Source organism: Phyllostomus discolor, chromosome 3 (assembly GCF_004126475.2).
Source record: "Phyllostomus discolor isolate MPI-MPIP mPhyDis1 chromosome 3, mPhyDis1.pri.v3, whole genome shotgun sequence".
Lineage (NCBI taxonomy): Eukaryota > Metazoa > Chordata > Mammalia > Chiroptera > Phyllostomidae > Phyllostomus > Phyllostomus discolor.
The window spans coordinates 31,544,003-31,555,698 of record NC_040905.2 but is presented as its reverse complement, the minus strand read 5'-3'; positions in this window follow the sequence as shown (position 1 = coordinate 31,555,698).

Genomic DNA, 11,696 nt, shown 5'->3' with positions numbered 1-11,696 from the left:
ACACATGAACGCTCCTGTTGCTTACTCCCTAACTCAGGATCTCATTAAGCCATGCGGTTGAAATGCACCTGAACTTTGCATCTCTAGTCAAGCGAGTTTCATGAGTGGTGGTAATGATAATAATTATACTCGATTCTTAGAAATTTCAACTTTGTGTATGCTTATCTCCTTAGATATATATTTCTCTTATCATCCATCTATTTTACTCCCAAGTGTGGTACTGAATAACACAGTATTTCTGACTTTGTAATTAAATGTCGAGGCTCAGAAGAGTAGCAACTCATTTAACATCACAGAGCTAGCAAGTGGCACATCACAAATCAAAACCCACAAATATCCAAACCCAAATGTTGAGGTTTTTTATTGCATCATTAGAGATGTAATGAAGCCTGAGTAGAAATAAATACATTTTAAAATTTTCATTTAAGCTTTTCTAAGGCATGCCATTAAGGTAATTAATAAGAGACTTTATAGGCGTCAACACCTAAACAATTTATTTTTAGATTTAATATGTAAACATGTCCTGATAATGATTAAAAGGGAGAATGAGCATCTACATCAACCTGCCTTAAATTACTGCGGATTGCTATCTTCTAATTACTGATTCTTTTGTGTTTTTGATTATAAATATAAATTTATAAGTTGTATATATTGGAATTCCTCAAAGTAAAAAAGGTATTGCATTAGGAAGTAATCTTTAAAAATGCTGAAGTTTTCAATCCTTGATAAACAAGTTTTATTAATATTGCCTTGAATTTGAAAAGGGCTACTTAGCTTTTAGAATGGTAGCTATAGGAGCATAGACTTGCCAGAGTCCCTGGAAATGAAAGACTTGACCACGGCTCCAGAAGTCAGCACAGAATGAAAGCCAGAACCCATGTTTCCAGACTCCTAAATGGGTACCTTTCTGCTCTGCTTTATCCCCTGTGTCCTGGGAATGATAGTAGCTCCTTTTTTTTCCATTTTCTCTTGAATAAGGCCTTAGGGTAAATGAACAATTGGTTACATGACACTAAAAATTTCCCTTAGTTTAAAATATTTTCATATACTTAAATCAGTTTATCCAGGAATTACATATAAATTTTTGTTTGTTTACAAATAATGTCATAATATTACAGATACATGAATAACAAGTGCACTCACTTTGCAAATGCAAAAAAATTAATAAATGATTGTAGGGGAAGTCCAACATGCGGTGATGTGAGTCCAAACAGACCTGGGGGAAGCACCATGTGCCATGTGAACACTGTCTACTCTTTTCGTTACAATTGATAATACATTTTTAAAAACCTATATTTCTATATCATATAAAATGGTAAAAGTAAGTCAATCAATGTAGCTTGACTATATTTATTCAACAGAATTTGGTTGTTTATGGTACTATAAAAATAGATACTAAAATGCAACACAAGGTAATATGAGGTCTGTCCAGAAAAAGTCCAGCCATTGTTAGTATAATGAGAATGGTTTGTGAGACATTCATGTAACCTGGCAGCCAATGAGAGAGGACTGGAATGCTCATTGTGAACAATGACAGCTTCACTGTATTAGTCAGTGGGTGTGGTAGACAGTGTTGAGTGAGCATGTGTACTGTGTGGCCTTTGCATTCAAAATGAGAGAGTAGAGCAATGAATCTACATCACATTTTGCATTAAACTTGAACATTCTTCTATGGAAACTATTCAGATGATTTAGAAGGCTGCAGCTCTGGGAAGCTGGTGATTGCAGCTTCATCACGACAATATGCCTGCTCATGCATCATGTTCCGTGCAGAGTGTTTTGGGAAAACCTCAAGTCACCCAGGTGACTCAGCCCTGCTACAGCCCGTATTTGGTGCCCTGCAACTTCTGGCTTTTCTCAAAACTAAAATCACCTTTGAAAAAGAAGATATTTCAGATTGTCAATGAGATTCAGGAAAATATGCCAGGGCAGCTGATGGCCATTGTGTGAGATCCCAAGGTGCCCACTTTGAAGGGGACTGACGGGTCATTGTCCTAAGTACAATGTTTCTTGTATCTCATATCTTCTTCAATATATGTCTATATTTTTCATATTATGTGGCTGAATACCTACTGGTCAGACCTCATATATCAGCAATGTTTACATTAAATCTGAATGCATGAAAGCATATTTTTCAGAGTCACTTTGTGGATTCAACTGATTTTTGTTTTTTGCTTTTTGATAAAACAAAATAATAATGCTATTAAAGGCAGTGAAGTGATTATAACTCAGCAGAGAGCTGATAATAGCCAATGAACCATGAAAAAACAATTTCCCTCAGACTCAGGTAAGGGTTACACACTTTAGTGGTCCCTGAACTCATCTGGCAGGGCCCCAACTCACAAGACAAGAGTGCCTCATAATTAGAGGAATGTGTCTAGGCAGGGAAAATACCCTTTTCTGGAGCCCTATACTACAGGCTCCCCTTTATTTCATTTCTCAAGTGTTTCATCAATGTTACCTAATTTGCTGGTGTAAGCTATGTATAGCGTTCCATTATAGTCTTTTTTTATTTCTATAAGATCTGTAGTGATGTCTCCTCTTTCACTCTTGATTTGTATTCTGTTTTGTTTTTTGTTTTTTGTTAGTCTACTTAATATTTGTCCTCTTTCATGATCTTTTTAAAGAACTAACTTTTGGTTTTATTGGTTTTTTATTATTTTTATATTCTCTATTTCATTTATTTCAGATTCCATGTTAATTATTTCCTTATTTGTGCTAGCTTAGGGTTTAATTTGTAGATTCTTAAGATAGCAGTTTAGGTTATTTGATCTTTCTATTTTTAAATATTCACACTTATAGCTATAGGCCTCACTCTGGCCACTGCTATAGCTGTATTCCATAAATTTTAGTGTGTTTTGCTTTTCTCATTCCTCTGAAAGGATATTTTTTGAAAATTAGAATCTTGTATTTTTAGAAGTTCTTAGAAATATGAATTTCTTTAGATTCCACTAAGTAGAAAACATATTTGTCATTTAATGTTGTGAGCAAGTTGTTCATCAGTTTGTTACTTGCCATCTAATATTTTACAAAATAATCTCCACATTTAAGGAATTATACTCAAGATTGTCTCACTAGTCAAGCATTGTTTTGCCAGTTTCTTGAGGAACTCTCTGTCCCACAGTGCATGCACATTTATTATGTTCTTTTTGAATGTGCATATAGTCATGTCCTTGTGTTATCATCTTAAAAACAGTCTTTTACATTCAAGTGAAGTTCTAAGACTTCCAGAAGACCTGGAAAGAGCTCCTGAGAGAGAACTGGAGAGTTTACTTTCTCAGCAGTGAAGGTTGCTCCATACATTCTGTTTGTTCTGATGTAACTGCACCACCTACGTCTTTTTGTTTCCGATTAAATACAGCTTTACAAACTGTAGAGATACAGGTGATGGTCCTATTACACATTTTTAAAATATACAAATTACCTTCATGTACTCCATGATTTGTTCTATGTTATACTGAAAACACAATAAAGACTGAGACAAATCCCAGCTTTCCTCTCCAGGAAGGCCCAGCCAGCTCTTTGACAAAGGAAAGTTTGTGCAGGGACAGCTTCTGCAGAGATTATGTCAACACTGAAGGGGGACTTTCAGAGAAGGTCCCAAATGTGAATGCATTAGTGAGGAGATAAGGGGAATTTATAGCACAAAATGCATACATTAGAAAAGAGGAAATATCTCAAATCAATAATCCAACCTCCTACCTTAGAAAACACTAGAAGAAGAATAAACTAAACTCAAGGCAACCAAAGAGAATAAATAGTAAAGTTACAGTAAAAACATATGAAATGGAGATTAGAAAAGCAATAGATGAAAAATCAATGAAACTGTAGTATGTTCTTTGAAAGGTTGGTATCATGGAGCTACCAGCTGCCCATTGATTGCTTTCCTCCAAGATCTCCCATTGTTCCAATGTTCTGAGACGTGGAGTTCTCTCTTCTCCATTGCAAATAGTCAGTATCTTCAAGTAGAACTGTAGAGCCTATACTTCTGAAGGCCTGCCTTTCCCACCAGCAGAACCTCGGCTCCACTGCACCAGATCTGCTTGGGGCATAGTACTCCCTCATCTTTCCCATTGTCTCTCCTGATGTGGGACTTCACTCTCTGAGCAAGTCATTAAAATCTGTGTATAGGTTTTCGTTTTTCTGAGATGAGTGCCCAAAAGTGCAACTACTGTGTCCTGTAATTTCATGTGCAGTATTTTTAAGGAAGTGCCAAGACGTTTCCCAAAGTGGCTGTGCCACTTTGCATTCCCACCAGCAATGTATGAGTGATTCAATTTCTTCCTATACTTTTCCGTATATTGTGTTGCCACTACTTTTTAACAAAATTTTATTTATTCTGATAATGATGCAAGACATCCATTCTGTCTTCCTTGGAGTGACAGATTGTCACTATCACTTTTTGTATGCAATTAAACTAAATACCATTTATTAAGCAACTACATGCTACCATAATGAAAGAGTAAAATTGTAAGGAGAATTTATTTATTAAATAAATACTGATCGGGATTCTGCTTTGCACCTGGCATTGTCCTGCTCTGCAGGGCACAACAATGAACAGAACAGATGCAATGCTGTCCTTACTTGCATATCCCCACCTGGGGGAGACAAGGACCCTGGGCAGGAAGTTAGAAAACTAGCTGGTTTAGGATAGCACAGGGTGATTTTGAGAGGAGCACTTTTTTTTCGAGTCACACCATTTATGGATTCAGGTCACAGTGTAATCTAAACTACAAGCTGAAAACCGAGTCATGGTCACTGAAGAAAGACTGGGTTTTGAATGAGAAGAAAAATTGATTCCTACAGGGAGAAGTAAGGATTCTGAAGTCCTTGAATGAGAGAAGTACTGGTAAACTTTAGCTTACTGACTTGTGTCATTATAACATCAAAATTATAACCTCAAAAAAGAAAGCACCCCAAACATAAAATATCCAGAATACATCGTATAATGTGACATTGTCATAAAGCATCTTTTAGAAGACAGAAATATGTAGAAATTAAAGAGATATTTATTTCCCAATGAATAATATTTAGATTATTTTATGAATTAAAATAAAGAAGTAACTTTGTAGACATTAGAAAATAAAATTCATGTTCTGAATGGTCTTAACTGTATAGATTAAAAATGTACATTTTTAAACTTAATATTTTAACATAAGCACATTTTATATATTTTGCATACATTTATGAAACATGAGATTCTTCTGGAGATATTATTCTTATTTCATGAGATTTAAAGTTTTAGATTTTCAAGATGACTAGGTATTGATTAAATTCAACATGACCTATCATTTTATATCAAGTCTAATATAAAAATTGTGGAGGGAAACTCTGCCTGCATTTTTTCTTATTTTAAACAAAACCAAAACAATAAAATCATTCTTGAGATTCTGAATATGACAGTCATGCATTTCTTCAAAAACAAAGCAGGGAATTTGCTTCAAACAAATACACTTAATATTCCAAGTTGTTATTAGAAACAGCGTGTCAAAAATTTAGCAAAGAGTTAGACAATAAATATCAATGCATTTTTATTATTTTCTCTATCTGCATTTAAAGTTTTAATCTCAAGTCTGAAACTGTTCTGCAATCAATTAACTCTGAATCCATTTATATCACTTCTGACTACAACATGAGTTCAGAAAAACCGTTGACAGCCAATGGTGTATGTGATGACATGTGCTCTGTCTTGCTCTTCCTTAGTACAGTCCATGGAAATTATAGGTTCCTTGGTTCTCTGGGATAACGTGGAGCAAAAATATTCAGAATTGCAAGTGGGATGTTTGCTGCTAGCCCAGCATACCTGCTCAATTTGTGCTACATTGTTATGGAAGCCCTCAAAAACTACTACAGACACCCATGGGCAATGCTGAGCTCTCGATTCAGGACAGTCTGTGGCTAAATGCATTTGGGCCCTTTGTCCTCTGGGATGGAAATAGTGTCCCTGCGGTCACCGCAAGAATAAACAAATCTACTGAATTTGTAGCTAATTGATGTTTTTCTAAGTGCAAGTTCACAGTTATTAATTAGTTAAACATTTACACAGCAATCACATTTTCCAAGTGGACTAGTTATGTCATAGTACAGCGACATTAATAGGTTTGTAAATATTAACTTCAAATCTAGAGTAAGTCAGTCTGCTTTCAGCAATAGCATTTCTGATTTAAATGAGGGTATACACTATTACTCTTCAGCTAGAGCTCAGAGGATTCAACCAGTGATCATTGCACATTCGTGTCCTTGAATGTGCCCCATGCGTCATGATGTCTTCCTGGGAACTTGCCTTTCTCTATAGTGAAGTGCACTGGCTTGATTTCTAGCAATATCTTTAAGTAGGTCATTAAGAAAAACATTCATAGGAATCAGAGGTCAATTCTGGGCCTTTCCCCTTCCAGTTAAATTAGAAAAAGAAACAGGTCTGAAATTTATCTACTGTGATGTGACATTTGCTTTTAAGATATTCAGTACACTTTTCAAAATTACAGTTACCAACACAAACATAATATATTATGTTCTGAGTATACTCAACATTTTAGAATTACATGCTGGCTACTTAATTTTGTTTATTCTATGTTTAGAAGTGAAACAATACATTTGAAAAGTTTTTGTTGTTGTTGCTGTTGTTGTTGTTTCTCTCAAGATAATCCATAAGTTAGGTTAAAATTTCCAGATCCCACATATCTGGGAGGGTTTTGTGTAGCTTTGGTTTTTGTGACCTGAGGTATTGTGCCACTCTGAAGTTATTGTTGAAATTCCTATTATGAATACTTCCTTCAAGTTTTCCTTGTTTGTAAGTAACCCCACTTGTTTGATAGTGATTAATACACACCTTTGATTGTCATCAACAGCTGCATCTAATAAATCATCAGGGTTACCATCAGGGAATCTGTATGCTCACTGAGTCTCTGTTGATGGGCCCATCAGGTTGTTTTACCCCACATTTCTCTGTCTTGCTTTGGAGAGGAATGTTATTGAGAAGGATTTGGAAATTATGCACTATTTATTTATTCAAATAATTCTTCGGCAAACTTACACTCAATTAATAAAGTCCAAGTGCTAAGTTAATAGTTACAAAAGCAATTGGCTTTGAATAGTTTATAGAAATAGAGTAGGAACAAGTTTGCTGGTGAGCCTGGAATTTATATTTTTACAATGGCTCTGTTGTCCACAGAAGTTGAACTCATGTGGCAGTAAACAGTACTCCTTAGTGTGATCCTTAGCCTCAGTAATTTATACCACATACAGGCAAAGAGCAGGCGTGCAGTAAGTGATGCAGCCTAAAGTGGTGCGTTTAAAGCAAAGCGAGCAGCACTGGCTGATGTGGCTCAGTTGATTGGAGCACAGACCCATAACAGAAATGTTGCAGGTTCAATTCCCAGTCAGGGCACATACATAAGGTTTGGGTTTCATACCTAGGCTGTGACCTCCAATTGCAGATGTGTACAATCCCCTGTCTGGGCACCTATGGGATGCAACCAATGATGCTTCTCTTTTGCATCGATGTTTCTCTATCTTCCTTCCCCTCTCTCTGAAAGCAATGAAAAAATTGTCCTCAGGTGAGCATAAAAAATGTCATACCAGTTATTTTTATGAAGCATGTTAGGATAAGAATGGATAGGGAGGACTATAAATTTTAGGAAAGGATACTAGTCCAGGAGGGATGAAAATGTGGATACACTAAATAAGAGTTTAACTGTTTATTAATGGGAAGACAACAATAATAGATTATTTAGAAAAGTTGTTTGGATCTTTATAGTGATTTAAATGATTGTGTAATATTTTATAACATCTTCATAAGAGTACTAAATAAGTCATCTGCCTATCTACAAATTTAATTATCTATCTATGTATTTATTTTGTAGTCACCTCTGGTTAAAATGTGGGTTAGATGTTGAGATGGATAATTTCATACATATGATAAGTGGGCTCAATTTTATTATTGACATAATGAGCTTTTTATGGGAGAAAGGGCAGGCGAGGCTCTCAAGCTAGTCCGAAAATAGCTTTCGAGAGCCAGGTGGAGACACTGGCATGGCTTTATTTATAGTTAGGGAGTAGAGCCAGACTGAGGCTTCCCGCCTGAGAACTTGGCGTGTTTGTATGGTTTGAACTTCTTACTCACACCAGCAGAGAGAACACCTGAGCATTTTCACTGACTTCACCAGAGGAAAGAAGAAAGGAGAGAAGGGTGAGGGTGGAAGACTGCCAGTAGTCAAACATCTAAAATGGAGACAGACTCTACATTACACTCCCTTAACGGTGTTCAAGTGAGTCATAATTGACCTTCCACAAATTTGTGAGGGTCTCGTCCCATTTCTTGAGTTAACTAAAAATGTCCCACAATTATTAAACCCCACTTGCAATTCCGTGTTTCTAAACACCTCTACAATTTGGACTAGATGTTTCCAATAGGAAACCAAAGACCTGAAAAGTTGGTGTGTGCAATGTCAGACCCGGTTTCTGGCACGATCATCAGGAAGCCACAATGGAGAAAATAAGTCTATGTTCATAGAGAAACTTTAAGGCTGAGAAAGAAACTGAGTACATTTTTTAAATTTTAGTTAAAGAAGATCAACTTTAAATACTTTGACCTTTGTTTTTATTTTTTTCAAAATAGTTACATATAACTAACTTGAGGAAGATAATGACAACATTCTAAAATGTGATAACAGTGGGTTTAATTGTAATGGGAAGAGGTAGACTAGAAGATAGTCAGAGTTTTCACCTTTCAAGAAATAGTGCCATAAGAGAAAATATCCAAATAAAATTAACTCAGATAAATAATAATAGCAACATAAACAGCAGAGCAGACTTATATAATAAGCAAAACCAACACAGCCCAACAGCTAATTGAACTTCCAAATAGCAATAGTAATACATTTTTACAACAAAGTTCACAATTGGAAAGTAGATGGATCTCTAAAAAATTAAACAAAACCCCTAACTCTTCCTAAAATTCTATGATTTATGTTGATATTAGAACAGAAATATATAAATTTGAAAGCATACTATCGAAATAGTAGAAAAGTATGTTGGAAAATAATGTAAGTGCTAATTAGATATGGTTTACATTTTTTAATTAAAAACACTTGATCATGAAACTGATATTTTACTTGTGGAAAATGAATAGTATATGGTAGACTCAAATTTACAACCTGTGGGCTCCAAAATATCCCTTTGACTATTTTTGGAGAATGTAATGGAAAAGAGTTAGAAGAGTCATAATTAAGACAGACACTAATTGGATTTTAAACTTTAGTGTCCCAGTGGTATAGTAAATGAAAATGATCAAATTAGCCTTCAAGTGTTTTCATTTAATTATTTAACCACAAATGGCCTCCACCAAGTTCAGCCTAAGTAAAACAGTTGTGTGATTTCCAAACACAAAACATCTACCACTGGTTTTGTGGTAGTGGAGGCACCGCTTGTCCAACTCCTGGCTCAGAAAGTTCCACTTCTAGATATTGGATATGCTGATCAAATGATACCATGTTTCAAGGTCTGAGCCTAATTTGGAACTATGGAGTAAAGCCAAACAATCCATGAGTGAAGAAGAAACTATGTGGGACAACACTGAGTCTTCTATTTTTAGTTAAATACTAAACTGTGATTTTTCCCAGATACTTTCTCAATAAACCCACTATAATTTGGGTAAGACTGTTGCCGAACAAAAGCAGACAAATTGTATGAAAGTATTCTCTACTATCCCTTTACTTCTAATTTCCAACAGTGTGGATTTAAGTGCTGATTGATTTATTAGATGTTTGTGTAAGACACAGAAAATCAATGCAAGAAAAATAAATGCAAAGTATAAGTGGCCACAAAAGAGCTTATGTGTGTCTAAAACTATTATAGAGGAGAGTTGGAATATGATTTTATCTCAGAAGTAAAATGCTATTTTGTTCCAAGCTTCTATAAACTTTGTCTTTATCACAATACTTAATGAAAGAGAAGAAATTAAAACAGTAAAATTTATTTTAACAAAGAAAACTCTTCAAAGAGTAAAACGTATTTAATCTAGTTGGTTTGAAAATGTCAAACAGCCATTTACTTTTTAAGGTAGCCATTTCAGTTTGAGATAGATATAGATTCATAAGCATTTTAAGAAATAATGCAGAGAAACACTATGTACTTTTTACCTAGTTTCCTCCTATGGCAGTGTCTGCAAAATTATAGTAAATATCACAATCAGAATATCAATATTAATAGTCAAAATACAGAACACAGTAATCATTATGATAATCACCTGTCTTTTTATAGCCATAACCCTTCCTTCCCAGTCCCTACATCTTCTTTAACCATTATCAACAACTAACCTGTTCCCTTTGTCTATAATCTTCCTAGTTCAAGAACATGATAAAATGGAATCATACAGTATGTAACCTTTGGGAATTGTCATTTTTTAATGAGCGGAATTCTCTGGATATTCAGCCAGGTTGTTGTGTATGTCCCTACAGGTAAAGTGCCATCTCTCCTACTATTTTCAAGATTTCTTTTTTGCCTTCGGTTTTCATGCATTTAATCATAATATGTCTTGACATAAACTCTTTTAGGTTTATCATATTTGTAGTTCATGTGCCTTCTTAAATCTGTAGGTTTGTGTCTCTTTCCAAATGTAGGAAGTTTTAGCATTTTTTTCTTTAAGAGGTCTCTGATGACACAAATGTCATATCATTTGTTACAGTCCTACTATTTCCTGAGGCACTGTTCTAATTCTCCATGCTTTTTTTCTCCGTGTTGTTTAGTTTGGGTATGATAAGTCAGTAATGCAATTTCAGAGCTTGAAGAAATTTTACCTCATATTGGGATTTTGAACCTGGCCTTTGGGGAGAACATGCATCCTCTAAAAGTCAAAGTAAATTCTGTGTGTAGTGTGTTTGTTTTCTGGGGAAATGTCCATAAAGCTTACATCTTTCTAAAAATGGACCCCACCACTCTCATGCCTGCATACCAAGCTACTCTCAGAACTGATGATGTCCTCCGAGCTGTATTCTTTAGTGGCACTGCCTTTGTTCCTTTCCTTGTCCACCACTCCTTGCCCACGGAGAATGACTTTTTGAAAAAGCACAGGGCATGTAAGATGTGTTGCCACTTTAAGCTAGATGACTGGGATGAGTGTTGCCAATCATGAGCGAGAGCTGCACTTAAGGACACAGAATCCTCCACCTTGGAGAGATGACATGTCATGATTGTGGTGTGGAGGTGAGATTGAATGGATAACAGACACCAGATATGAAGTCCCCTCAGATGTGACCCAGGCTCACATCTTCTGGTTCACTTCCACAATGAGTCCCAAGTCTTGCTGAACTCCATTTAATTCCCTGAATGTATCACCCTCTTTATTCCCGCCACTGCACAGGTGACTCCACCATCTCTCACTCCCATGTGCATGTGCAGTGGGCATGTGAAAATCACAAAACAATTCTCTAGGAAAGCCTAACACCAACCAATAACTAAACACAAAGTAGAGACAACTTTCAAGAGAAATGTAATTGACCAAGAGTGAATAAATCACAAATAGAAAATCCAAATAAAACAATAACCCAATTATTATTGTATGCATTTTCTATTGCCACTTAAGTAAGTCAACACAAGCTTGGTGGCTTAAAATAATACAATTTTAACCTGTTACATTTCTGGAGACCAGAAGTGTGGAATCAGTTCACAGACATTCATCTCCTTTCCATGTTCTCACA